General features: G+C 46.7%; 1 long non-coding RNA gene across 1 annotated transcript; it reads left to right on the forward strand.

Moving 5' to 3' along the window:
• The first annotated feature begins 714 nt into the window (after nucleotides 1-714).
• On the forward strand, nucleotides 715-3116 carry LOC118505356. Its single transcript, XR_004905414.1, has 2 exons — nucleotides 715-1341; nucleotides 1435-3116. It is a non-coding gene; the product is annotated as an uncharacterized LOC118505356 (long non-coding RNA).
• The last annotated feature ends 21621 nt before the right edge of the window (nucleotides 3117-24737 follow it).

Below are 24737 nucleotides of genomic sequence, written 5' to 3' on the forward strand. Positions count from 1 at the left end.
TTGAAAGCGCAAACCTGCAACCGAGAGGGCGAGCATGTGGCTGCACTTCGATGTTGCATGCGGCCGCAAAGCAGGGCACACCAAACGATATCACTTATCTGGCCGGAACGAAGCACAACGCAACACAACACAGTCGGCTGTCTGTCCCGGTCGCCGGTCCGAAATTGGCACGCAGGAAATGCAAATAAAAATGCACCGAAATATTCGCTTTGTGCTTACTACTGTCGGCTTGCCTTTTTCAGGTCTGCTGATCTTCCGGCTCCATTCGGTAGAAGAAACGGCAGACAACGTCCAGACGAAGGCTAACGAGTGAAGTGAGACTCGGTATCTTCGCAGAGGTTTTGGAACGGCACGGTTTGAAGGACATGGAAGGTGCGCTCCCCCTTCTTCCTGCCATTCAATTCCGGGAAGACGCCGTCCGAAATACCGATCAGCAGGAGAGCTTAACCTGTAATGCCGGGAGGGCTCTTAAATAACTCGATCAGCATTCCTTTTCCGTTTCGAACCGTTCAGAACAGTGGGAAGAATTGAAAGTATCAACAAACAGTTGGATCTCTTTTCTAGTTCCAAATCTGCGAGAAGGTTAGCAAAAAAATGCTACGTTCTCTTCTCAAACGAGAACACCAACAACAACAAAATCATCCAAATGAAGAAAGCTGTTGTTCGGAACATCCTCTCCCTGATGACTTTCAACGGACGCAGATGAAACCCGCCCAACGGAACGAATGCCACCGATTTGCGCTAAACGGCGTGATGATTATGTCGCGATAAGTAGCTCTCCCTCTCGCAGCACGCAACGCCGTGTACAGAGTTCACCATGAGTCGCGTTGAAAGAAAAGCAAAAGTCCAACACCATCCCCGGCACGACATCATCATAAGCTAAGTGATGGGAAACGAACCATGACCCCTGTTGGCACTCGCGAGCGAACGAACACAACATCAACAACAGCACTGCGATCATGATGATGACGCGCTCGATGAAGATGATATCGCGCTGGAAAGCCCAAATCGAAACCACTCGGGGCGTTGGGCGAGCGAAGACGTAGCAGACGGTACTTGAGCTGTCGAGAGGTGGGTCGAGATTGAAACCGGTACCAACAACGGGTACACGTTCCTGGTCCCCGATTCCCGGAAAGAAGTGAACAAAAAAAAAACACATTTGCGCTAGCAGGGTAGCTTACATTGACTCCACAATCAAGTCGAGCCTCTTTACTTTGCAAGCGATCGCGTAGGCAACATGGAGTTGGAGGTTGTGCAACATTCGGCAAACACAACTTCGACGACGGCGACGACCGAAACGACTCCTCTATGGGCCTTCCCCCTCTTCTGGTCTGGTAAATGGTAAGTAACTCAAGAGGCTGATTATTCGAAACAAAACACTCAACGCTCATAAATATTTAATATACACACTCTGTTCGGCTCGGTGAAAGATAGGCAGCAAGGCAGGACCTCTGCTAGCCATCGACATGCTAACATCAGTAAGCTCGGACGAGAAGTGCTCCCGGTCTGCTGTGAGGCCAATTCGAGTAGGCAGATGGCTCCAAAAGAGGGTTCGAACACACACTTACACACACAGCGTCCATTTGAAACATATCCCCCCCAAGTGGCGACATCTAGCATCAGTTGGAAGTCTACCCAGCAGTACATCATCCAGGAGTCGTCTTCATGAAGTGTCCCAACTTTGCCCCACTCGCCCGATGGTAAGAAAAAAAGAGCAAAACAAAACAGTACCCATAATAAATGCTACTTATCAAGATTTTGAAGTTCTCGCCTCGAGCGCTGTTGTTTTTGTGAGGCATTGTCCAAACGCACGTGTTTAGAGCGGGAGGGTGCGGGACCTCGGTTTGGCACTCGACCGCAATTATAATTCGAGGTGGCTTTCGCTTACTAGCCAATAAGAAGAGAGACAAAAACACTCGACAAACACAAATGTCATCAAAGCCAAACTGTCAACGGAATCTCGGACGTGTCGTTGCCAAGTTTACAATGTACCCTCCTTTCCAGAAAAAGTGTCCCACCTCCAGGAGAAAGCGTTGATGGACGAAAACGAAACGGAAGCTAATAGATGGCCCCAGTACACGCACGAGATTTGTCCGTCTACGTCAATTCGGCCCCAGTAAGCCCCTTGGCAGATCACTTTCCTTTCAAAACAAAACCTTCAGGAGGTTGAAAGGAAAAGACAAGAGTTAGATCTCCAGGCCGGTGTGCAGCAGTTTGCTTGGACTGGAGGCCCTCCCAACAATGACGGGCCAAGAATGTTGACTCAAGAGTGCTATATCTACCAATCTTGCCTACTTTGTGGTGGCCTGTTGATGATGTTGAGCCTTCCGAATGCGCTCAAGCTTAACGGCTCACGGAGACAGTGGAGAATTGCTTGGAGGGTGAATGTATCATTTGCTGGGTGTACTGACGAGGTGCACCGATCGCCAAAACAACGATACTCCGGCTTGGGTACACAATGGACTGCGAGGTGGTATAGTAGGTTGTAATGTACGCAAGAGACCACGCAGGATCGTTGTAATTCAACACACGCTCAAACCTAACCTCAAAAAAAGAGCGCCGGCGACCCGAAAGGAAAAAAGAACTGACTCACTCCCGGGTGAAATGATATGCAGCATAAGTATTGTTATTAATACCGCACTATCGTGGCCACGATCGCTACCAGCTCAACCGTGTCGTCGTCCAGCGGCTTTTGGAAACCGGCAAAAACAGCCCTCACATACACACAAACCCATCAAGCAAAACGCACACATCAAAGCACCAGGATTCGAATGTGGCGCTCGCCGGTCGGGATACATTTCAAGGCACGACGGTGAAAAACCTGGCGTCGTCGACTCTCCTCACTTTTGCCACTCGTTTTCCTCACTTTTCTGGACACCTTTTATAGGGCAAATCCGTCATAATCATTTGTCGGTCCAGGGAACAGTTTTATGCGGTGCGAATGGAATTATAATTTGTAATATTGCGACGAGGTCTCAGGTTTCCGGGTGCTCTGTGCGCCAAGCTTGAGGCGGACCCTTTCTCGGGTCACTTTGCGCGGTTCGACCGTTAAAGGAACCGGGAAGCTTCTGGAGTGTGAAGGAACAGAAGGCTTTACCACCAAAAAAAAAAAAAACGGCAAAAAGGCGGAAGAAATTAGTACGCTTCTTTGGCCAGGGATCATCACAACAAATTTGAAGCAATAACTTGGAGCGATTTAAATTGTAAAATAATTCTGAGTGAAGCGCACTGATGCAGGATAGGGATGGTAATAATCGTGTGCTTGTTTGGGAAAGGCTTCATAACTCTTACGTACTGCAATTAACATAAAAATGGTTTGTAACTGAATCGGCACAATCGACAAACGGCTCCAAAAATCAAACCAACAAAAAACACGTTCTCATTAAAACATTTCTTCATCAGTACGCTTCGCTGTACATAATTATCGGCAGCTGTGAAACTACCACGTCCACCGTTAATCATCAGCATTAAGCGCATCCCATTGCACGAAACGGAAGTGTTGTTGCCTGATTACACATCGTACAGCAGCTAGCGGCCGAGCTGTTTAATGCCATTACACGAGATAAGCGTAACCGAAATCGAAATTGGCAGAAGTGATACCCTGAACTGGATCAGGGATTTTCGCAACACATCATGCACTCGTCGATACCGATGATGCTCCTCCTGCCGGCTACAATTGGGCGAAGGCTTAATGTGATCCAATTGCAATGCGAACGGGTGAAATCAATCAAAACGGAAAGACTCGATCATCGGGAGAAGGCATGATTTAATGTCGTTAGTTGGCTTTCTGTGTGCGGGAAGGACCGCGGAGGAAGCATCATTTTGGAGGATGCAGCCAATGGGCGGTCAATACAAATAAAAAGCTCCGGCTAGGACTTATCAACACCGGTTGAGCTCTCGAATAAATCCCGATAACAAGCCAATAAAATGTAATTGTAAGGCACTACACTCTAGGTGTACCCGTTTTCGTGGGTACCTCTGGTATTCATGAAATGCAAATAAAACTAGCAGCAACACAGCGGACCTCAATAATTATACACGCGCGCAGTAGAGATTGAAGGTACACAGCGCAAACATCACTCGAAGTGCTGCGATTTGCATAGAAATGCATCGTTCATCTATCTAAACAACACCGAGTGCGCGAGATACGTGCAGTTTATATTTTTACTAGCGTCCCTACGACCAACTGACGGTGGACACATATTTTTGTTATCCTTGTATTGATTTTTATGTTTGTGCTTCGTCCGGTTACTGATAACGATCCTCGGTAGAGAACGAGGAACGGTCAATAGAAACTAACAGCCTCGAGAGTGTTTGTGCGCGCGCTCAGGACATGTTTTGCTTATCGGCCAGTTGGCATTAAACCCCATCGGGGGACGTATCGGAGCTTATCGGAGACCGAGCTTTCGCATAGACTACAACATCAATCCAATTGATGACATCCTGTTCCCGTGGCCGTGCGAGGGACCAACGAGGCAAGCACGGCAAGCAGAGTGAATCCTTTAATCGAATGTAGAGGAAGGCTCAACGGTTTGTCAGCACGCACGGGAGCCTATCGATGGATATTGTTTTTACAGCCTATTTGCATAGTGGAAATGGTTATTTTTCCCATAAAAGTAATGTGTTTGGGTGCTACCGGAGATTCATGCATGGGACAGCACAACGAAAACTGTCCAGTATGTATTTTATTTTAGCTCGCTTTGACTGAAGCGTATGTAAAGGACGTTTCCAAACGATTAAAGCCGTATTCTTTAACGATTCTATGCGGGTAAAACCATCCCAATGTTTCAGACCAACAGGAGCTTTCATAAAGCATCCATCAGAAGGTACTCTTTAAAGTCTAGCAATTGATGCCACTATTAGATCTATTGCACGCGGAAGTGAAAGTGAATTGAGCTGCGGCTCAATCGCTTCATCGCTCGCCCCTACACTGAGCACTCTCAGGGCGCCTTGGGCGGCCCATGTGCTCAAGTGGATGTGTCGACCCTATCGCTATCTAATCGAGCGAAAGTAAAATTATGGGGACCAGTGCAGACCAGTCCGAATTTGTTACGGACATTTTCCTGCCATGAATGGCGCAGTGGATCACCACCGTGTATGAGGTGTACATATCAACCCTACACTGGTCGAATATTGAACCTCTGTGCTCCAGCCAAACACACGACACAGGAAAAGGAAGCGATCCTAGCGATTTAGTCAAACAAAATGGAGCACTCAGGAGAGCACTCGTCCACCTACGACCAACCTGGTACGGTCAGCTCTCGGCAAACCGGGAGATAAATTCGATACGATACAAATTAAATTAATTTATTGAAATTATCGGGTACGGACGGCTTGGGTGAGCAGAGAGACTCACCGACGGCCACGATACGCGCGCAGCCACCGGGGGCCGGGCAGCTGTCGAAACATTGAACCTCCGGGCGGATAAACTATCGCAGAAACACGCACCGGACCCCGGGTTCAAACCCCCGCACTGTGACCGCACATGATGGAAAGAAAAATCGATAATCCTCACACCTTTCCAACGTTCGATTGGCTCCAGGGGTGAATGCTTTGCGAATTGGATACTCAACCTCCCGAGGGATCTGAGGCGAATGGTTCTTTTTTTATCGCCACGCTATACGATTCGGATGTATCTGCCTTCCGGTGGGAAGCAGTAGGACACAGGCACAAAAATTCCTCTTCCGTCAAACCCGATAATCATGTCCACGTTCGCGTGGTCCAGATTTTTCGTGCTTCAAGCTCGAGCGTCCGAGAGGTGTGGGTGTTGATACCGCTCTAACAAGGTCTCGACCGGCTTTATCTCCGAGTTCAAGCGTGGTCCTCGAACCAAGAATTGAAGCTGTTGAAAGCCCGTAATTGTAACGTTCGTGTGGGGTGGGTGACTTCCGCCATACGAGTGGCCCCGTGCCCGATATATTGAGGAGGTCTGCGAGTCATCGTGCGCTGGGGGACAATTCGGCAGCCGGCCCAACACCGGGTCAAATTCGATAGGATCGAGATCGTGGCGAGAAACGAACCGATCATGCGATCGAAATAGCTGAGTTCGATTGTGCTCCGTTGCCCAAATAGTAGCCCACGTCATCATCATCATCGTTCTGGCGAGGTTTTGATTTAGCCAAATGAGCACCTTGACCGCGACTGTACGCGTCGACTGCTACCGGGTGGAAATATTCATCATTCGCCCCGAATCAGCTCCCGCTAATGTGAAAGTGCCAATCCATCTGTGGCTGGGTGATATGCGAAAAAAGCACCCGAAGCACTACTATCTCTTCTTTCATGCAAGAAAAAACAATCACAGACGAATAAAAAGTCCAATCAAATTACCACTCCATGCTCCAGGGCGATGGAAATATAGGGCAACTGACCTCCAAGAAGAGCCCCCATTCTGCAAATCCAGATGCAGGGGCCACCACCAGTTCCCGTGGGGCGAATGTTGAAAAAGGGAAGCAAACCATTTTCATAACCTTGCCACAAAATGACAGGTTTTCGGCAATTTTGAACTTATTTCTAGCTCCCAAAATAGAATCAATCAAACCGGGCAGGGAACGCACGCGAACGAAGAAAGCTTCCGAACTGGAGCAGAAGGAGGAGTTCGAAAAAGGGAAACAAGCCGAAATTAGTCCGGAGGTAGATATTTAGATATTTGTTTTGCTTTCCTGGCAGGAAGCTTTCTTTCCAGAGACACGGCACGCGAATTGCCGGATAAAAACGGGGCCAATTAATTAAAAAACCATTTGCTTGTGTGATTTGAGCTGACTATAGCAAAAAAAATGTAAGTATACCTTAAAGTGATCTTGAATCTGCAAGAATATCGATTTCACATTTTTTTAAACAAAACAGGATGCTCATAATTTACGTCTCAGACCGCAGAAAAAAGGCGACCAAAACCCCGATTATACATATAGCGAACCGGCAAACAGTAGAACGAAATAACGGGTCGTATAAATCAATCCTCGACATCATCTGTTGGTGGATTTGCTACCAGTAGGAATGCCGTACACGCTGTACACGAGAAGCAGAGGGTAAACATAATCTTCTTAGTTTGTTGAGAGCGTCCAAGCTTAAGCCGAAACTGGATCAGACACAGCAAAAACCGGAGTCGGTGGTCACCCCGAGCTTACCGAGCCCGTGTTCAATCGATAATCGAAGAAGACTTCGCGCTGTCTCGACCTAAGACACCGACCAGTCCAAACAGATCCCGTAGCTGAGCTGAGGTAACCGGCAACTTGTTGGGACGAAAGAGAGATTGTTTACACTTATGAGAAGTGACAGTGCTCGTCGTATCAATCGATGCTGATGCTGGATGCTGCCGGTTGCCCAGGGTGCATGAGCTTCTGAAGCAGCAAACACAGCCTGGACATCCTGTCGCTGCTATCTCAACGCCTTCTGCAGACACCCAACAGCACTCGCAGCTCCACCATAGATCATCGAGAACCCGGTTTTCTGTCCGTTGCTCGCTGTCCGCCCGCTTTCTGCCGTCAGGGTCGTCTTCAATCTTTCTCTCCATGTACGGTAGCCGATGCACGGCGGCCTAACCGGTTTTCCACCTTCGGATGCACAATTCTGAACCAATTACCGGCCCCCGGACCTGCCAGCAAAGGCGGTACGGCTGTTACCGTTGGCTCAGTTTAACAGCGTCGAGCCCATGCAAGGTGTCTCACCCTTTCGTGCGATGAGAAAATCAACCTCAAACGGTCTAACGGATTCGAGAACGGAGAGGTTGGAAGCTAGTTTTCGGAAAATTCAACTCAGGTTCTTCGGTCCACCTTATCACACACACACACACACACACATACACACACACACACACACACACACACACACGCACACACAGCTTCAATCAATATGGGTGAAAAATAGCCTTGATAAAAACTGATACACCCTGCAGACCGAGTTTGCAGTAGCAGCAAACCCATCCAGCACACGACATTCCCGGCCCAGGCCCAGGTCTTCTCGGGGAGTCGTGCGTGCGCCAAAGTGTTGCTAATGAATTTCAGCAAATACCCCATAATCTGCGATAATGTGCTATCCAAATATAAATTCCGTTCCGAACACGTTCGAGTGAGAGGACATCGAGCCTTTGGAGAAGGTGTGTGGTGTGTCCCCTCGTCCATGTTCCCTAGAAGGAATAAAATTGCCTTCATCATTGCCAATTGCATCTCAGGGGTTATGTGTTCTGGGTTCTCTCCAGTGTTCCAAGGCTCATCAAGGACGCATACACACGGTAGGATTAAGCCCGCTCCCGCTTTTCGCAGGTCCTGACTGATTATGGTGGAACCGGACCGCTTTTAATTCTAATTTATCTATCAGCCAACCAACCCTTCCAGCTTTTGCTATCCCGTTGGACATGGACCTTTCCCAGCAAACGGCACCGCACATTCCATGAGCGAAGGGCAGACAGATTTGTTCCGGGAGCAACAAGCCTCATTTCCTGCAATGGGTTTTTAATTCTGTTTAACGCGTTTTTTGTACTCCACAAACTTCCGGAGTGTCAGTGCAGCTGCTAATTTAGACACCGTTTGATTTTTTGGGGGCAACAACCAGAAGCTTAACCAGGACGACGTCACATACCGCAGTGCCCGTGTGCGCCTCCGGGAACTCCGGCCAAGTACATCTACGCTTATCTCGCCCTCTCGCTTGCTGTGGCCATTTGCGGCAAACGGTATTTTGTTTTACCTTTCTCTCGGGTTTACTCCAATCGTCATCGTTGTGGTCGTTATCGCCGTCGTTTGAAGGCATGGGGATAATTTGACGTAATGCTAATGGGTGCTTGAGAGTGCCGGTGCGAACGAGACTCGCTCAGGTGCAGGTGGTTTTGTGCGGAACAACAGCAGCAAAAAAGTTTGCTTTTCTGCCTCGGTTAACCTACGTCAATCGTCGAATGTCAGGAGCAGGCAGTTAGTTAGTTTCGGCGCTTACTCGAGAAGTTATGCACTTGATCCTTTCGCACTCGGGGGAAACAAACTAACTGGCGAACTTTGAAGGATAAGTGTACAGCAGCATGCAGGGTCGAGAAAGTATTGTTAGGCTAATTAATTTTTTGAGTTTGCGAAACTTAGTTTTACAATTTTTGGATTAGGTCTTGAAATGTATTTACCTTATGCATGATTCAACCCTTAATTCCGGTTAGTATGAATCAATTCTCCAGTATGAACTGTATTGTTTTCGCATGCCAACCACAAAAGCGGTGTTTATTATTATATTTTGAAAGAAACTTTTCCCAACCTAAAATCCATGCCGGTGCCTGAGGGGTAGTTTCTCATTCACTGACCAATGCACATTACCACGTGAGTGCATTCACTAATGAAGAGCCACCTTGAGTGACCGCATACCTATTAGCGACATGAATCATATAGCTTGCGGTGTTTCTTCAAGTGGACCCGACTCAACCCGACGACAATAAGGGGGACGTTTTTAAGAAGCTTTCGAGATTGGTACCGTTAAATGAGCTCGAAAGTTTTATCAACTTATACTGCCCATCTCTTTACAAGTTCGCAAGAGACGAAACCCAGCCGTCGCCATTAATCAAGATTCTTTCTGCATGAATTTAGGAATTTTTATCCAGCACTCTCTCCAATCGCTTACTCTCCGCGTCCCGGGCTGATGAAGCAATTTAAATTGCGGTCAGACGATGACTATGCGTCATCGTTGGACGCATCGGCAATTGGCTGCTTAATATTCTGCCCGCGAGTGTCGTATATCTCGATGAACCGTTTCTGCACAAATTGGAAGGAATTAAATTTCATTCCGAGAGTGACCGTATCAACACTTTGCGCTCAATTGTTTGTATATTGATAGTTTGTGTGCCATCAAAACCCTTGTCTTGTTAGCCAATGTATATTATTTTTAATGCTTTTGAGTTTATTAATGCTAATGAGTAAATAGTGGCAAATTGCGTGGAACAAGCGACGCTTTCAATAATTGCTATACGGGATACAAATTGGACTCGGACCTGTATTAACTCCACTAAAACCTAACTTCATGTGCGTTAAGTCTTCAAGCTACAATTATGCTGCTAAGTAGAACGATTTTATGATCTTGTTTCGCGTACTTAACGACCAATCCGACATCATCGACTACGTCCGTACAGCAAACGCAAGCAGCACACAGCAAAAGCAAAATGAGCGCAAGCAAAGTACCTTGCTGATCGAGTTTTACTATCAATAAAAATTTCAAAAAGCCACTCAAAACAGGCTCCCTAACCCTAAAGGCGGGAAGATCATTAACGAACGCTCCTCGAAAAAGTTTTGGTAAATTGCATTTCGCAGGAATGCGAGTCATAACCAAGGCAGAAACACACACACACATGTTCTTAAACTGACATTGGAAGCGTTTCAAATTTGGATGAAACACAGGAAACAAGGTCCCCTTAATGTAGAGCCCTTCACTTCTCCATTCATCTTTACCTCTTCTCTTCTTGCACCTGTTACCGCAGCGCATGCTTACCAAACACGAAATGAAGTCCTAACTTAACTCTCATCCACACATCCTCCAGAGCAGTCGGGAGTTGCGTTCAACTAAGTCCGCTTCGCACGACGCCAATTATTCTCGGCCATGGCGCGCGCGCTCGCTTACGTCTATGCTCACACACGCGCTAAATGCTCCCCCATCCATTGAACCCTGACGCCCTATTTCCTGTTCGATACGGGGGTGAGGAAGGCAAACGTAAACAAAAAAATTGAGTTCATGTGCTCTAGGAAGGTTTGTTTGGCTCCAGCTCCCGATCGATCGGTTGGGGTTGGAGGACGGAAAACGCGAATTAGAATTTCTTCGCTCGATTATTTCGTTCCGCCCGAATGGACGGTCACGGAAACGCGAGCGTACCCACGTCACGCACAACTTTTTCCAACCCGATTTTTGAATGAGGGCTAGCGAAGGGTTCATTTTTCTAGCTTTTTTCGAGAGGGTAGAGCATTGGAGCTACTGTATAACGGTTGTGGGGTTTTAGTTTAACTTTTGTATTCTTTTGTTATTTTTAATGCTCAATAATATTATCCAGGTTCTAAGGACCTTTATCCAATAATCCCTCAAAATTTTAATAGAAAAATGAAGCTTACCGCAAGTTTGATAGGTAAAGCATTATAAAAAGCGTATAATATGCACCAAGCAAATATGTAAAGTGCAAAGCACACATTCAAGTCCACGGTTTCTGCCACCAACTGGCCCACATGCTGGCCCTCGTCCCTAGAGATACATTTAAAACAGGGCAACAGCAGTCACCATTTATGGGACACCTCGCTATTTCTCTCGATCTGACCCTCCACATACGCTAGCACTAGAGGTGCGTTTAATGAAGCATAAAGCAGCATAAACTTGAGAACCTGAAAGCAAACATAAACACTACACGACACCCAACACGCGAGAGAGCGAGGGGCCACCATCGATCGGGAATTAATATGTGTGGGCATGGATGGAACGAGCGCACCGAAAAGGAGGACACGGCGCGATCGAAACAATGGAAAATCTATAAAATTGATTTAAATACCCATTAACGAGCATAGAAACGAATTAAGCAATAACAAACAATCGAACAGCTCGTTCGATGGGCCTGACGCCTGTCCACGGGTCATTGCTGGGTCTCTCCCGCTGTGCGTCCAACCGGTGGTCTATTTATGCTGTGTTCCGAATGAGTAGGTTTTGAAGTTTGTTGTTCGAGAAGATATTCCTTCAACTGCACCGAGAGGGACATAGTTCCCTCGAAAGTGGGCTTTGAAGTGGACGCAACTGTTTCTTCCCTTCTTTTGTCCCATTCTCTAATATCTCACAAGATCGTGCGCGTGTCGTGAACGGATGTCGCATCATCTCGTCGAATCAATTTTATCACTTTTCATTAACCTCAAACATTCGTCCATCCGTACGGCGGAGGCGATATGACACGCACAACACTCCGGCAAACAAAACAAATCGAAACAAAACGAAAAGATGGCTCGTGTCCACGGCTGCTGCTGCTGCTGCTGGCCACTCACTCTGCTGGCCTCTTCGCGACGTTTTTGGTTTGACTTTAATGACCCAGCGCAGCACACGACGAGACTCTACCGTGGAAAGCACGTCTGTCATTCAGTGTAAGCAACTACGCTTCATTTCTTCTCCGTCAGCCAGTTAGCCTATTTTGATAATCTCGGCAATCGTCGGTCAGTGTCTCGGCGGTCGGGTCATCGGCGACATTGGGCCGACCGAACGCCATCAAATTCATCCGTCCGGTTGCGACTGCCTCTAGTGGACAGAATTCCTCTTTGCTTCACTATGCTTTGTTATTTCTTTCTTCAAGTGGAAAAAAAGCGTATCGTAGGAAGTACTGGAGATGCTGTTATTTCGTTCACCGCCGATCCAGCTCAATTGCTTTTACGCCGTGCAGGATGGAAAGTAGAGAGTCAACAGGTCAAGAAGGGAAGGATTATTTACATGCAGCACAAAATATGTCTGAGAATATTCAAAAATTTAATCACTCATATAAAAAACAAGAAATTGACAAAAAGTTCATATAAACTGGTAAAAATCTATTACTCCACCAAACAGCTTCATGTTTCAATAACAAACGCATGTTTAACTGATTTTTGACATGTAAAATGTTAGCTCCTCCGTTCAGTTTGAGCTGCAATTGTTTTGTTTTCCTTACGCTCGTCCTCCTAACCTTCACACACAAACGTATCCGCAACAGTAAACGGCTTTGTGGAAATTATTCCATTCCACCTTGTCAGAGAGTTTAACATGCGGAATATTTTCCGCATCATTTCCATCACTTTCGGCGAGTCCCGAAGAATTCGCCCTGTCTCCGGACTTCCTCTCCAGCATGAGCCAGCGCAAAAGCAACAGTAAAAAAGGAAATAATTTTCCCCAGCATACATCAAGCGCGGAGGAAACGCTCTAAACAATATAGAACGTCAGTGGAAAGCCAGTCCCCCCAGTCTGGGTCGCTTTCCATGCGCGAAATCCGCTCAACAATAAGACAGAGACAGAGTGAACAAGTAAACCACACACACATACACACACACAGTTTGCGTAACCCGCAGTGATGAATAATAAAACACCGAACACGAGGCTAAAAGCCAGGCTTAGAACCTCCGACTGGCTGGCTTGACTTTGAGAAGGCTGGCTTTTCCTTTTCCCTGTGCACCAACCGTGCCAACCATTTTCCACCGCTAACCGTGTTTAGGCCAAACCGTTTCAACCGTTTGGTTGTCTCTTTGCCTTCCCTTGGTGTGTAATAAAAATGCATGAAGCATCTGCTTCACCTTATGGCAAATTTACACCAACCGAAAACAAGAACGGAAAACCGAAGCGTAAGCGAGCAAGGCAAAGTATTTAAAACAAAACACCTTAGCGCCACCACCACATAGGGGAAAGGAAACACATCTCAAACATAACCCACCATCGATCTCGTCCCCCCCCCCTCCCTCCCGTAAGGCTCGGAAAAATTAACATAAAATTTTGTGCACATTCTTCACGACGCAGTATTTAAAGCAAAGTTTCTTTTTCCCTCCACGACGTGCCCTTGCGAGACGAGTACGAGCGGGAACACTTACGCACTGCCACCTTTTTCCTGATTCCATAGGCTCTTGCTGAGCACAAATGGGCATGAGAGGGGAGAACAGCGGAAAACGAGCGAGGCGAAGAAGAAGCTTGAAAAAAAAATCCTCGTCAACCTGTCGTTTCCTTGTCGTGTAGGGCCGGTTCAAAGCACCGTTGACCTCGTGAATCGTGACGGTAAGGAGTGACACCCGCCACACGCGGGATGGGTGTAATGGCCGTGGCACGCATCCGCAACACTGAAAGATGATGCGCCGATCGTGCGGTGTCACCGAAAGTTTAATTTCTTTCGCGTGACATGAGCTACCCGCGTGTCTACTCGGTGGGGCATACATTGCATACAGAGTGCGATAGTTTTCAGGCACTACTTAGCCGGTGTAATAATGCCCCAAAGGTTGCCGTAGGTTTCTTTATCAGTATGTGTTGAATAAAACGAATTAAATGACCCGATTTGATTTGAAAAGTTTCATAATGACTTCAATAAAGTATTGGTTTTATTGGAGTTTCAGCTGACTAATTTAAAATCCTTTTTAGAAGTATCTACACTTGACACAATACTCGAAAAGATTACACGTACAAGTAATTACAACACTCAATATCTTCGATGATTTTTTCTAGTTATGAACAATGCTTTTACAGCATAACCAATTTGATGATCAAGACCATCTTGCGCTTAAGCACCTACAACGATTTTATCTCATCTCTGCGCTTCGCTCCAATTTACATATTTTTTATCATTTCTCGTTGAAATATTACAGCTGCCAATTGTAATATCTTTAACGTATCGACACCGAAAACAAAAACGCCCCATTCTGGGAGTGGCTCACTCGCCTCAGATTCCGATCGCGGGATGCGCTCGCCCAAATAGACACGGCTTTCACGGAGAATAGACAGGAACTGCGATAAGCGTGGCTTCCAGCAAAAACCCATCTTCAGCAAATTTGACAAATAGCTTTCCTATGCAAATTACTTTAACAGCTCTTCGCGCGTTCTTACCCATCTTTCTGCACCGTCTTCCAACCAGCATCAATAATCGACTGTGACTCCGCGGTCCGAAGCAGAGGACGACCGAGAGTCACACACAACCCCACGACGAAGAAAGCGAGCAAAAGCGGGAATGCAATCAATAAAAATAATTACAGGAGCGCAAAAATTATGAAAAACACGAACCAAACACCAAACACGTCGACGCGGGACAACCGACACTCACACACACACACACACACACACACACATTCTGTTCGGGTGAGGAGATTCTCGCCAACGGATAACGAGACAGGAGTCGGAATTGACCGGGGCAAGGAAAGAAGGCTGAGCCATGGGGGAGGAAAAACAGGCAGAAACATGGCCCCCGACATTGCAACCGGTTCTTAACGATCCATCCATCCATCCATCCGATTTCGTCGATATTCGTGTTCTCCGGAGACTCTCCGCGAAAAAGACACACTCAGGCGGGCAAGAAGTGAGTCGGTCAGAAATCCATCACCGTTTTTCGCTTCGGTGTGCAGTGGGCTGCTGCTGCTGCTGCTGTCGTTCTGCAATTGGGCTCTACAGCTCGTTGGGCACGAAATCGCCCTGCAGGCTAGCAGAAAACGGACCGAAGAAGGAAGCCAGAACGGAACGGTTTACAGCAGCAGCAAGGGCGCTTCGAGACGTTGCGAGAAACGTAAAACCTGTCGATCGTGATGCTGTTAAAAGATTTTGCATAATGAGAGCGTAACTAAGGGCATCAACGATGACGGTGAAAAGGGGCCTTTGGAGGGATGCAGCATACCGCCAGCGAAAGCCATATGCAAGTGTGAGGAGTTCGAACACTCGGAAGGTGCGCACATGAAATATTGTCCGCATGCATGTCCAACCACCGGGCCAACCAACCATTCCATTCCGTCAAGCTTCCCTCGAGCCATCACACAAATGCTCACGATCGTGTCGATGCAATTGCCTGTCGTTGCACTTTCATCAGTTGCACATGCACTCACACACACAACGGCGAATTGCACTTTTCGCCCGAAACCGTTTTACGCACCGAGAGACCGAGGGAAGCGGTCCGATATTCAATTTTGTAGGAGAGAAAACTAGGACTCCGTTTTCGGACTGTTGTGTTCCACAGCAAATTGCACTCAGCTGCTCCCCTTATTTATCACCCCACCCTACCTCCCCCCCCCCCCCCCGCCTCTAGCTGAGTGTGTGAGTGTGAGTGAGGATAATTGCAGATAATTTCCCGTGCACTAGCATGCCCGTGAAGTATTTATCACCTGCTGATGCTCTTCTGCTGCTGGCGCATTCATCGTCCATTCGGGACAGTTCAAAAGCAAAGTTCAACGCATTAGGGCTGGTGGCGGCGAGTCCTTTTACGGCGGTGGGGCTCAGTGATAGCGTGTCCAAAAAGTCACCTCCAAACGACGAGAACCGTCACCTTAATCGTACCTGCCGGAAGCATAACTTCGTTTAATTTTTTTCCTTCCACGGAAGGAACCAACGACAAGATAAAAAAGGCGAACATGATTTAACTAAGCGAGCATTAAGCGTTTCAGTTACACTTTATCCTGGAAAAGAAACAAGTCTCCCAACAATTCGCTCTCTTTTCCTTTTTTTTTTGAGCTATAAATCATTTTCTTCAAGCAGCGTCCAGTTCAGTTCGCCGTTTTGACAAATAGAACCACCAAATGAGGCAAGATCAAAGCAAGGATCATCACCCCCGAGACATAAAGGGACGCTGGAAAACTGGCCCAAGGCAAAAGAAGCGGCTTTTCAAAACATTTGGGCTCCTTAAGGTCCGCTCGGATGGAGCGCTTAAGCGCTTTTTAATAAATGAAATTACGCGTCCTGCTTTGGCTTAATGATGCATGCTCGCCGCCACTTGCAACTCGCCCACAACACACATACACACCTACAAAAGCATCCTTTTCAGTTGCTCCCTGTGACCTCTCGCCGAAAACAAGATCCTCACGCGGGGAAGAAGAAAAAACAGGAAAACAATCCCAAAAACTGGCCGCGTAAAAGATCGGGTTCGTCGCTTGCTGCAGCGTTGTATTCTTTTCCCTTACTGAATCTTCGCGCGCGGCGTTTTTTCGGCACCTGGAGCACGGAACACGGTTTTAACGGGCTGCCTTGACACGAACTGCACTTTAATCAGTACCGCTGACACCCAGCCAAAGCGCGCGATCACCAGATCGAGGTCATTCGTGGATGAAAGCGATCAGTTTTCGTGATGAGCCCGAAAATTGAAGAACGCCCCACACACATATCCGCCGCTTGGGCACATGCATTTAGTGTGCGACACATAACTCACGGCTGTTTATCAGTGCCACCCTACTCCTCCTCCTCCTGTCCATTTCTCCCCTCTCCCGCCTCGCAGGGAAGTTAAAAATCGTGGAGAAAGTGTCGGATGTTTCAACGAAGCAGCAGCCAACTCCCCTCTTGCTGCTATACGCCCCCAAAAAAAAACCGAAAAATAAGCCCCGGGAAAAGATAATTTCTGCTCCACACTCACGACGGTTCTGCTGGGAATAATGAACGGCATTTCGGCGCGTATTAAAACGCACGGGTCTCGTTATGACCCAATTGGGAAGACGTTCAGCCACTACCAGGAGCTAAAAACAGAGTGAAAACCGAAATTAAGCAGCCCAAGGTGTGTGTGTGACGTCCGAAGGCGTCTCACGCGGGACTTGATGCTGCGCTGAACGCAACCGCAATGTTGTGTTTCGCCCTACGCCCCCTGCCAGCGAAAACCTCGTTCTCGGCTGCTCGGCTCAGGAAGGCCGAAAATCTTCTTTCATTGCATAATAAAACGATTTATCATGCTCTCTCCGATCGGATTAGTGCAAAGTATTGGCACAACGAGACGCACACACACTAGCAAGCGGTTTGTGAAATGAGGCAGAAACGGAACCATCGCTTTCAGGTTAGGAAAACGAAGCACCAATAAGCAATAGAATTATGATGTCGAACAGTAGAACCCCGTTACGGGGTTTGGATCGGCGAAAAGGTGTTATTGTGGGACTGTGGGGACGTGATAAGGTAACGCCAGAAACACCTTTCGGAACGAAAAAGTTTATGTTCCACATAATTCTTGCGCCACGGGAGCGGGTGTGCAAAGTGGGGAAGGTCGCAGAGGGTGCAAATTGAATTTGGCATATTTTTAGTTTTCAATCATACAAATTGATTTCGAAAATAGGTCCCATTTGGCGTGAGCCGACCTGTGTGTGGCTGTGTCCAGAGCATGTGTCCCAGGGTGTTGAGCAATTTGCACATTTATAGCCTCATTTGTGAGGAGTGTTGTTTTTCTCTTGTGTTGTTTCTCGGGGTTTGGTATGCTGTTGTGTGTGTGTGCGTCTCGCGTTGTTTTGTTGGCTAAATCAGCGGCTCGAGGTCTGGGCTCGCAATTATGCGCACAACATCTGCAAACCGACCGGGAAGCCGTTGAAGCATAAGCGGCGAAAAAAAGGGCGAAAAGGGTGTAAAAAGGTGTGTGAATGGAATAGATTGAAACAAATAAATTAAAATCACCGATACGCGATAATTGTGTGCCATATGGATCTTGTGTGTATCCTTTCGAAAGCTTTACGACGTCAAGAAGAGAAAATTGAATTCGCATAGCCTTGTAGAAAAAAGAAAAGCCAAACATACCATAAATTGCTGCCATAATACGATGATCGCTAGAGGTAGGTTTCACTTTTCCTATTTTACGTTTAAAAAAGTCCCCAAAAAGCACCAAACCAAACACCACACGGTGGTCAATAAAACACACCAAAAACCGTTCCGTATCAGCAAATAGAAAATCAACCTTCATTAAGTGTATCAACACGCACACACTCGAAGCGTGCCCCGAAAATCGAAGGTGACACTTTCGCTCGATTACATTAGCCTTATTTATTTTCGCTACCGACCCATAAAATAAAGTGCTCCGGAGGCATTTTATCCCCCCAACGCCCAATCAAAGATAACCTGACCGGGGTAGCATGAAACCTCGGCCGGTGCACCGGTGTGGCCGAGTGGGAAAAGATCCGATTAATCCAGACCCCAACCGCCATGTCGAGAGTGTGATCGAAAGAAATCGGAACATTGTTAAGATAAATAGCCCTCACTCTGTAATCAAATCGAGCAACGAAAATCCAGCCCTGTTAAAGGTGTGTGTTATGGGTTCAAATTCGTTTTGACCTGAGGTCGTGGAAAACGGAAAATCAACAACAACAGAAACACGGAAATCCCTCACACTCAAAGGGAAACGGGAATAAGAAAAATCATTTCCAAACCCACACAGAAACCCCAGAAAAGCAAAGGACACTTTTTCCTCTGCCTTTTCCTTTTGTTTTCCTTGGTAGCCATTTGTTTTGCACCCCTTAAACGCCACACAAACGGCGCAAGTGGTTCTAGTGGGTGACAATTTTTTCTGTGCGCTCGATTCCACTTTTCCAATCTGATGCATCCGCCACCCGCCTTTTTCTTAAGAAATGGACCATGGTGGTGGTGGTCATCTGAAGGAAAAACCCGATAAACCGGGGACGCTGGTACACCCCGGGTACACCATAAATCGTTCGGTCAATTTTGGTCAGCCCGGCACAGTCGGCTGATTTTTGTATTTTATTTCCAAGTGTTTGGTCGTTTTGGAGATCGGAAGGGCTTTTGTTGGAAAATTGCTTCGCAATCTGGACGGCGGCAGCAACGACAACAAGGGTGACACCAAAAAGGGCTCTCGAACGGCGAAAGACAAATAATCGAAGCAAACCAAATGTGTCTTTGATAATGCGAGCATATTTGTTTGCTTGTACATGGGAAGCAAGGATAAGACGCTTAGCTCCGACTGCACTATTAGAGGATGTGTTTTTTTTTTCAGGAAGGGAAAAACACATGATACCGGTATCAATATCTCGGAGAATGGATGTTTATATTGTAGGGATGAAAAAACTCGCTCAAAAAAAGAGTAATAATAAACTCAAGAAAACCCACTTCCTATCGTTTGTGACAAAACCTAGCCTCATTTTGACTTCTCCAATAAAAACGAAGAGCAAGTTCTGCTAAGTAGATCGTTCAATAACCTTGTGCCTTTCCCGCTCTTTTCAAATGATACAAGCAAAAGCTATAAATTTCCACCTAAACAATATTTTCTGCACAGAGAGATACAGAGAGACAGAGAGAACAAAAAACGCGCACACTAATAGAACAGTTTATTCCTCAAAAAGCCGCAGCTAATTTATGACCTCCGAGCGTCGGTTTTCGGATAAACCAGAACGATTATTTATTCTGGGTGAAAATATTTAACCTTTCTTCTTGCTTCTCTTCTCTCCATCTCCTACCTCGCTCTCCTCACCACCACTAGACACCCATTAAGCATACTCGCTACCTCTGCAAATAACGAGCTATTTCAAGGCAACAATCCAACAACCAGAGAAAAAAAAGCCGAATAAATAAATCCTCCCTCAGTGGAGAGAGAAAGAAAGATATGCTCCAGCTTCTCCACCAAAAATAGAAAAGCCAGGCAGCTATCTGTTTGTGTACGTGTGTGCGTGTGTGGTTTCGATGGGTTTATTTCTTTTGGGGTGTTTTGCGAAAAAAGGGATTTTCTTTATCGGTACACAGGCGGCTCACCAGAGAAACAGATGAGATGAATTAAATTCGGGTTGCAAGGGCTATATAAGTGTTTCTAGTTCCCTCCCTCTCTCTCTCTCTCTCTTCGTCCAACACTTCCGATACTCATCCCAACACTTTGTTATTCGCTTGCTATCGAAACAACAGAGCTCGAACGAGATATGTGTGTTAAATAAACTCGTAGTCAACCCGGAGTTGGAAAACTCAACCAACAATTTCCACCGAGCGGACTGGCAAATCCTACCACTTAGTTGGGCACGGTTTGCAGCCAGCAACAGCTCTCCCGGTGGAGCACTTGAGCGAGTCCGGCGGAGGAGACCAATCCGCGATGCGGCGGGTGAGATTTCTTCCGAACCTACTACTACTAGCGCTGCTACGCCAATATCCCAAAGACCACCCCCGCGACGCTCATAAATTACGTAATGGTTTCGAAATAAACTATAAATTTGATCTTGAATCGTTCCTCGGGTGGGGTCTAAGCGGTTTTCGTGTTGTTGTTTTTTTGTAACTGTTTTTAGGTCAACCGATGATCCCATCCCAAGGTGCACATTTGGCGGGCGTTGGGAGAATCGGGCCCCGATCGTTGGATGCTTTCGCGGTGGTAACGGATTAATTGTGCATATTTTACGCTTCCCATGAGCGATGAGTTTACCGCAAATGAGCTTCGCCCCGAGTCTGGAGCGATTCGCGAACCGATCGGCCGACCTACCGACGGAAAAGGTAATTAATTTATCTTCCCCTTTTCGCTCGAAAGCTCTGCAGTCCCAATCTCCATCGAGGATCGCTCCAGGAAGCAGATTTCCAAATTGTTCTCTTAGGCACAACAAGATGGATTACACTGTGCGCCGAGCATGTTTCGTGGGGTTAAATTTTTGGCAACGTGAGGGAAAACACCAAGCCCTGATCATTAGCTGGGAAACAGGCGCGTACGGAAGTTCATCGAAGAATGGGACAAACACGGGAGGAACAAAACACAGATTATTAGCACAAGCCTGTTGCTATTGATGGTGAACATGATGATGATGATGATGATGGTGATGATGGAAGGTGCAGACAAAATTTAGCAAAATCCATTCATTTTAAAAATCCCAGCCGAAAACACCGTTACACCAGAGGCACTCCGCTAATCCACCTGTGTTTTTCCTATTTCAAAGATGATGGAAAAAGATTGCGAGATTTTGGGGCGAAAATGGCAGACAAACAGAAATAAAATAGAATCAAATTCTTTCGATATCCAAATGCCTTGGTTGCCTGACGAAGAATTCGCACGCAACGTACCCAACGTGCTAAACGGAACGGGATCTCCCATCTTTCCCGGTGAACACAAAACGGGGACATTAGGGCGGCTTATGGCAGAACAGTGCGTTTCGGACTTTCTCCCCAAAACGGACGCTGATCACTCATTAGCCTAAGCCTTGGGGGCGCGCTCTGGCGCAATCGATCGATCGCGATCGTTCGTGAAGAAGAAGAGGCAAAACGAAGCACTAACAGTTCCTTCCAAAGCCCGACAAAAAAAACACTTTAATCCGCAGCCAAACCACCGGGAGGGATTTGCATTACTAAGCGAATATTTTATGCGTGCTCTAGTTCATTAATGGGTTTTCCTTCTGCCACCGAGGGAGGTACGTACCAGCGAGGTTTTGTTTTGGTTTCGTCGTTCGTCTTTTATTTTCACCCAAAACCACCGAAAGAGAGAGAGAGAGAGAGAGACAGAGCAAAAAAGAACGGTTCCCTCCCATCAAAGCTAACCGTTTACGATCGGGTGATCGCGTGCAAAAATGTACGCTCTTTCATATTTATAAATCTTTTTGGATTTTATTTCTAAGTTTTTTTTTTCTCAAGGAGCCCCAAAATTCCCACTCACCGCCCAATCCTAATCGCTTATGATGGTGATAAATCAACATTCCCCGGTGACTTAGATTCTTCTCGCGCCTGATGATGCATAGTGCCCTGGGCTTGGGTTGGAAAAATAGAGAAGAGGAGCAAACGATTTACAACCCAGTGACATTTTCTACCGACCAAGATCGTCGTTGTGGTGAACCATTTTGCGGAATCAATTTCTCTCCCAAAAAACCCGTAGACTCTGCGGCCTATGTATGAGCGAGCGTGTGGATTTATGGTCCAACACTTAATCATTAATCTGTGTAGCCTCCTCCTCCTTTTCCTCTACCTACTCACTCCCGGCTGGAGCTAACCAATTTGGAAAGAAAACAACAATCCTATCGAAGGCGCTACCGCCGACCTGGGATGTGTGCGGAGCGAGCGGTTCTTTATTCAGCGTCGATCGCTCATTAAAATTCTCATATTTTGCTGGTCGAACACAACGGTGGCAAAACGGATGTTTTCCTCCCTCCGAAACACACACATACAGTGCGACGAAGAAGCACCGACCGGGTGGGGTGATCGCATCCAATCGATAAAACATGGCGACACAGCCAGTCCTCCACAGCAGCTCAGTGTCCCCTTGAAGCAGAAGAAGTGAATGCACGTTTAATTTCGAAATTGGGAGAAAATAGACACAAAAAGCGTACAACAATCTTCCCATCCTCCCAAAAATAGCGAAACAAGAAGAAGAGGCGAAACATGAAAACACTCCTTTGATCTTTCCCTACCGAACGGCTTCCTGATCGTGCCTCTAACTGCTGCTGCTGCTGCTGCCGCCACTATCAAAACCAATGCCCCCGTGCTCGGAGGAGCATGTTTTCCGGGATTCATAAATCATCGCATTTAATAAATTTAATGCCGAAAGCTAACGGAGCTTTTGCTGCTGCTGCTGCCCGGTCGGACTCGGCTTCGCGACTTTTGGAAGTTGGGCAGATTTTTGGGAACCTGCTTTTGGAGTCTCTCCAGCAGTGTTAACATGATGAGACAGTGCTGATAACTCCCAACGCATATTGGGGATCGGGAATCATTTGCAAATTTTTATGCGCGTCCCCTTTATATGGCGACATTCTACTCACCAAGAACGGAAACAAGATCCTAAACTCCTCCACAAAAAAAGAGAGGGAGAGAGAGAAGAATTAAGCAAACTATCAGCTTCTGTTGTAGTCATGATTGGATCGCAGCTCACTGCGACAGGGCATTGACTCTGGCTCTGGATTGAAGTCTGGCTAATGTGACCGTCTTAATATACATTGACGCTTACATTCCTCCACAATGTTATCTTACAAGTAGGACAAAAAAACGAGTTGTTGAGCTGTTTTACTCGATCACTAAAACAACTGCAATTTACGCCCTCATTAGTCACATCAACTTTAAGCTCCTGAACACTTCTTGCCACACAGAAACCCAACCTTTATCGAGGAAAGCCCCAGCAGGGTGCATTTCTTAGTGCCTCCAGGCAGCCGATGCCTCAGTGTGCAGTCATCAAGAAGCTTACTTGCTCCCCACCAATTGCGCGCCGGTACAAATTTGCAGACAAAATAGACTGACTGACTGCAGCTTGCATCACTTTTTATGACCCTCTGCACCGTCTGCGTCTGCTGCGCGAGGACTCTCGTAAAAGGTCAAATAAAAAAGTTACAACTCTTGCATTACAACATCACCACCATCATGAAACCACGCTGGCGAACCAAGAATTGAAGGAATGTTGAATGGCGCTGGCTGGTAGTCGAAGGGTCGCGAGCTTCTTCAGCTCCATAAAATCATTAAAAATCGATCGCTGACATTTTTATAATTAATTGTACAGCCAATAAACCAATAAGCCGTAATTGGTCCGCGGGGCTTTTCGGGACCGGGCGCAACTCCCTTAGGCTGGAGCAGTTAATGTCTTCCGAGGAGGAATAGTTGTTGGAAACAGTGGAATTTTCAGCCAAGCAATTTTTTTACAGATGCAGGTAACGTTACCCTAGCTCCACAAACACCTGCACTTAAAATGTTTATTGTATTTAGAACTTCAAAGAATTAAGGACTTTTTCAATCTAAATGAGGCTTTTAGGACTTACCAAAAAGTCACTGACCTACAACTGTTCTAACTTAAAACAACTTTGAGGAAGAATCCGGGATGTTTGCGGCTTAAAGCCCGTCTTCCCGCGGTACTTATTGCCATTTACTGACTTTTTTCTAAATGTTTCCCAACTCTTAATGAACGACAGAGACGGAGAGAGTGAGAGTTTCCAAAAAGACCTTTCTTAAAACGTGTATTGATTTCGTTTTCATCTGTTTGATAATAAAAACACGATGAAAATTAAACCATTGACATTTACCTTCCACCGCCAAACGGGCTGATGATCGATATCTCTAGTCGCCCTTACATCCACCAACCCCTTCGAAGGGCAGATGACTTTCTGTTACTCCCTTCCCTCCCCCCACGAATCCCTCTCTTTCGCCATCACCATCATCCCCAACCAAATAACAAAGCCAACTGATCAGCTCTGTGTAATAGTAAAACGACCGCCAAAGAAGGGAACCTTTCACGATCGCGAACCATCATCCCGGAGGAGTCTGCAGAACTCAACCAGCCAGAGTACCCAAGGTGGCCTTCTTTTTCGGGGGCGGGTACGCAGCGGTTTTCGATTTTATTTCTCCCGCGTGATGTAACCGCCACTCTGTTCCATGCCCGAGCGGGGAAAAAAACACAGATCGACGACCAACGATTGTCGTCACTTTCGAAAGTTTGG

This window comes from Anopheles stephensi, chromosome 2 (genome assembly GCF_013141755.1).
Source record: "Anopheles stephensi strain Indian chromosome 2, UCI_ANSTEP_V1.0, whole genome shotgun sequence".
Classification (NCBI taxonomy): domain Eukaryota; kingdom Metazoa; phylum Arthropoda; class Insecta; order Diptera; family Culicidae; genus Anopheles; species Anopheles stephensi.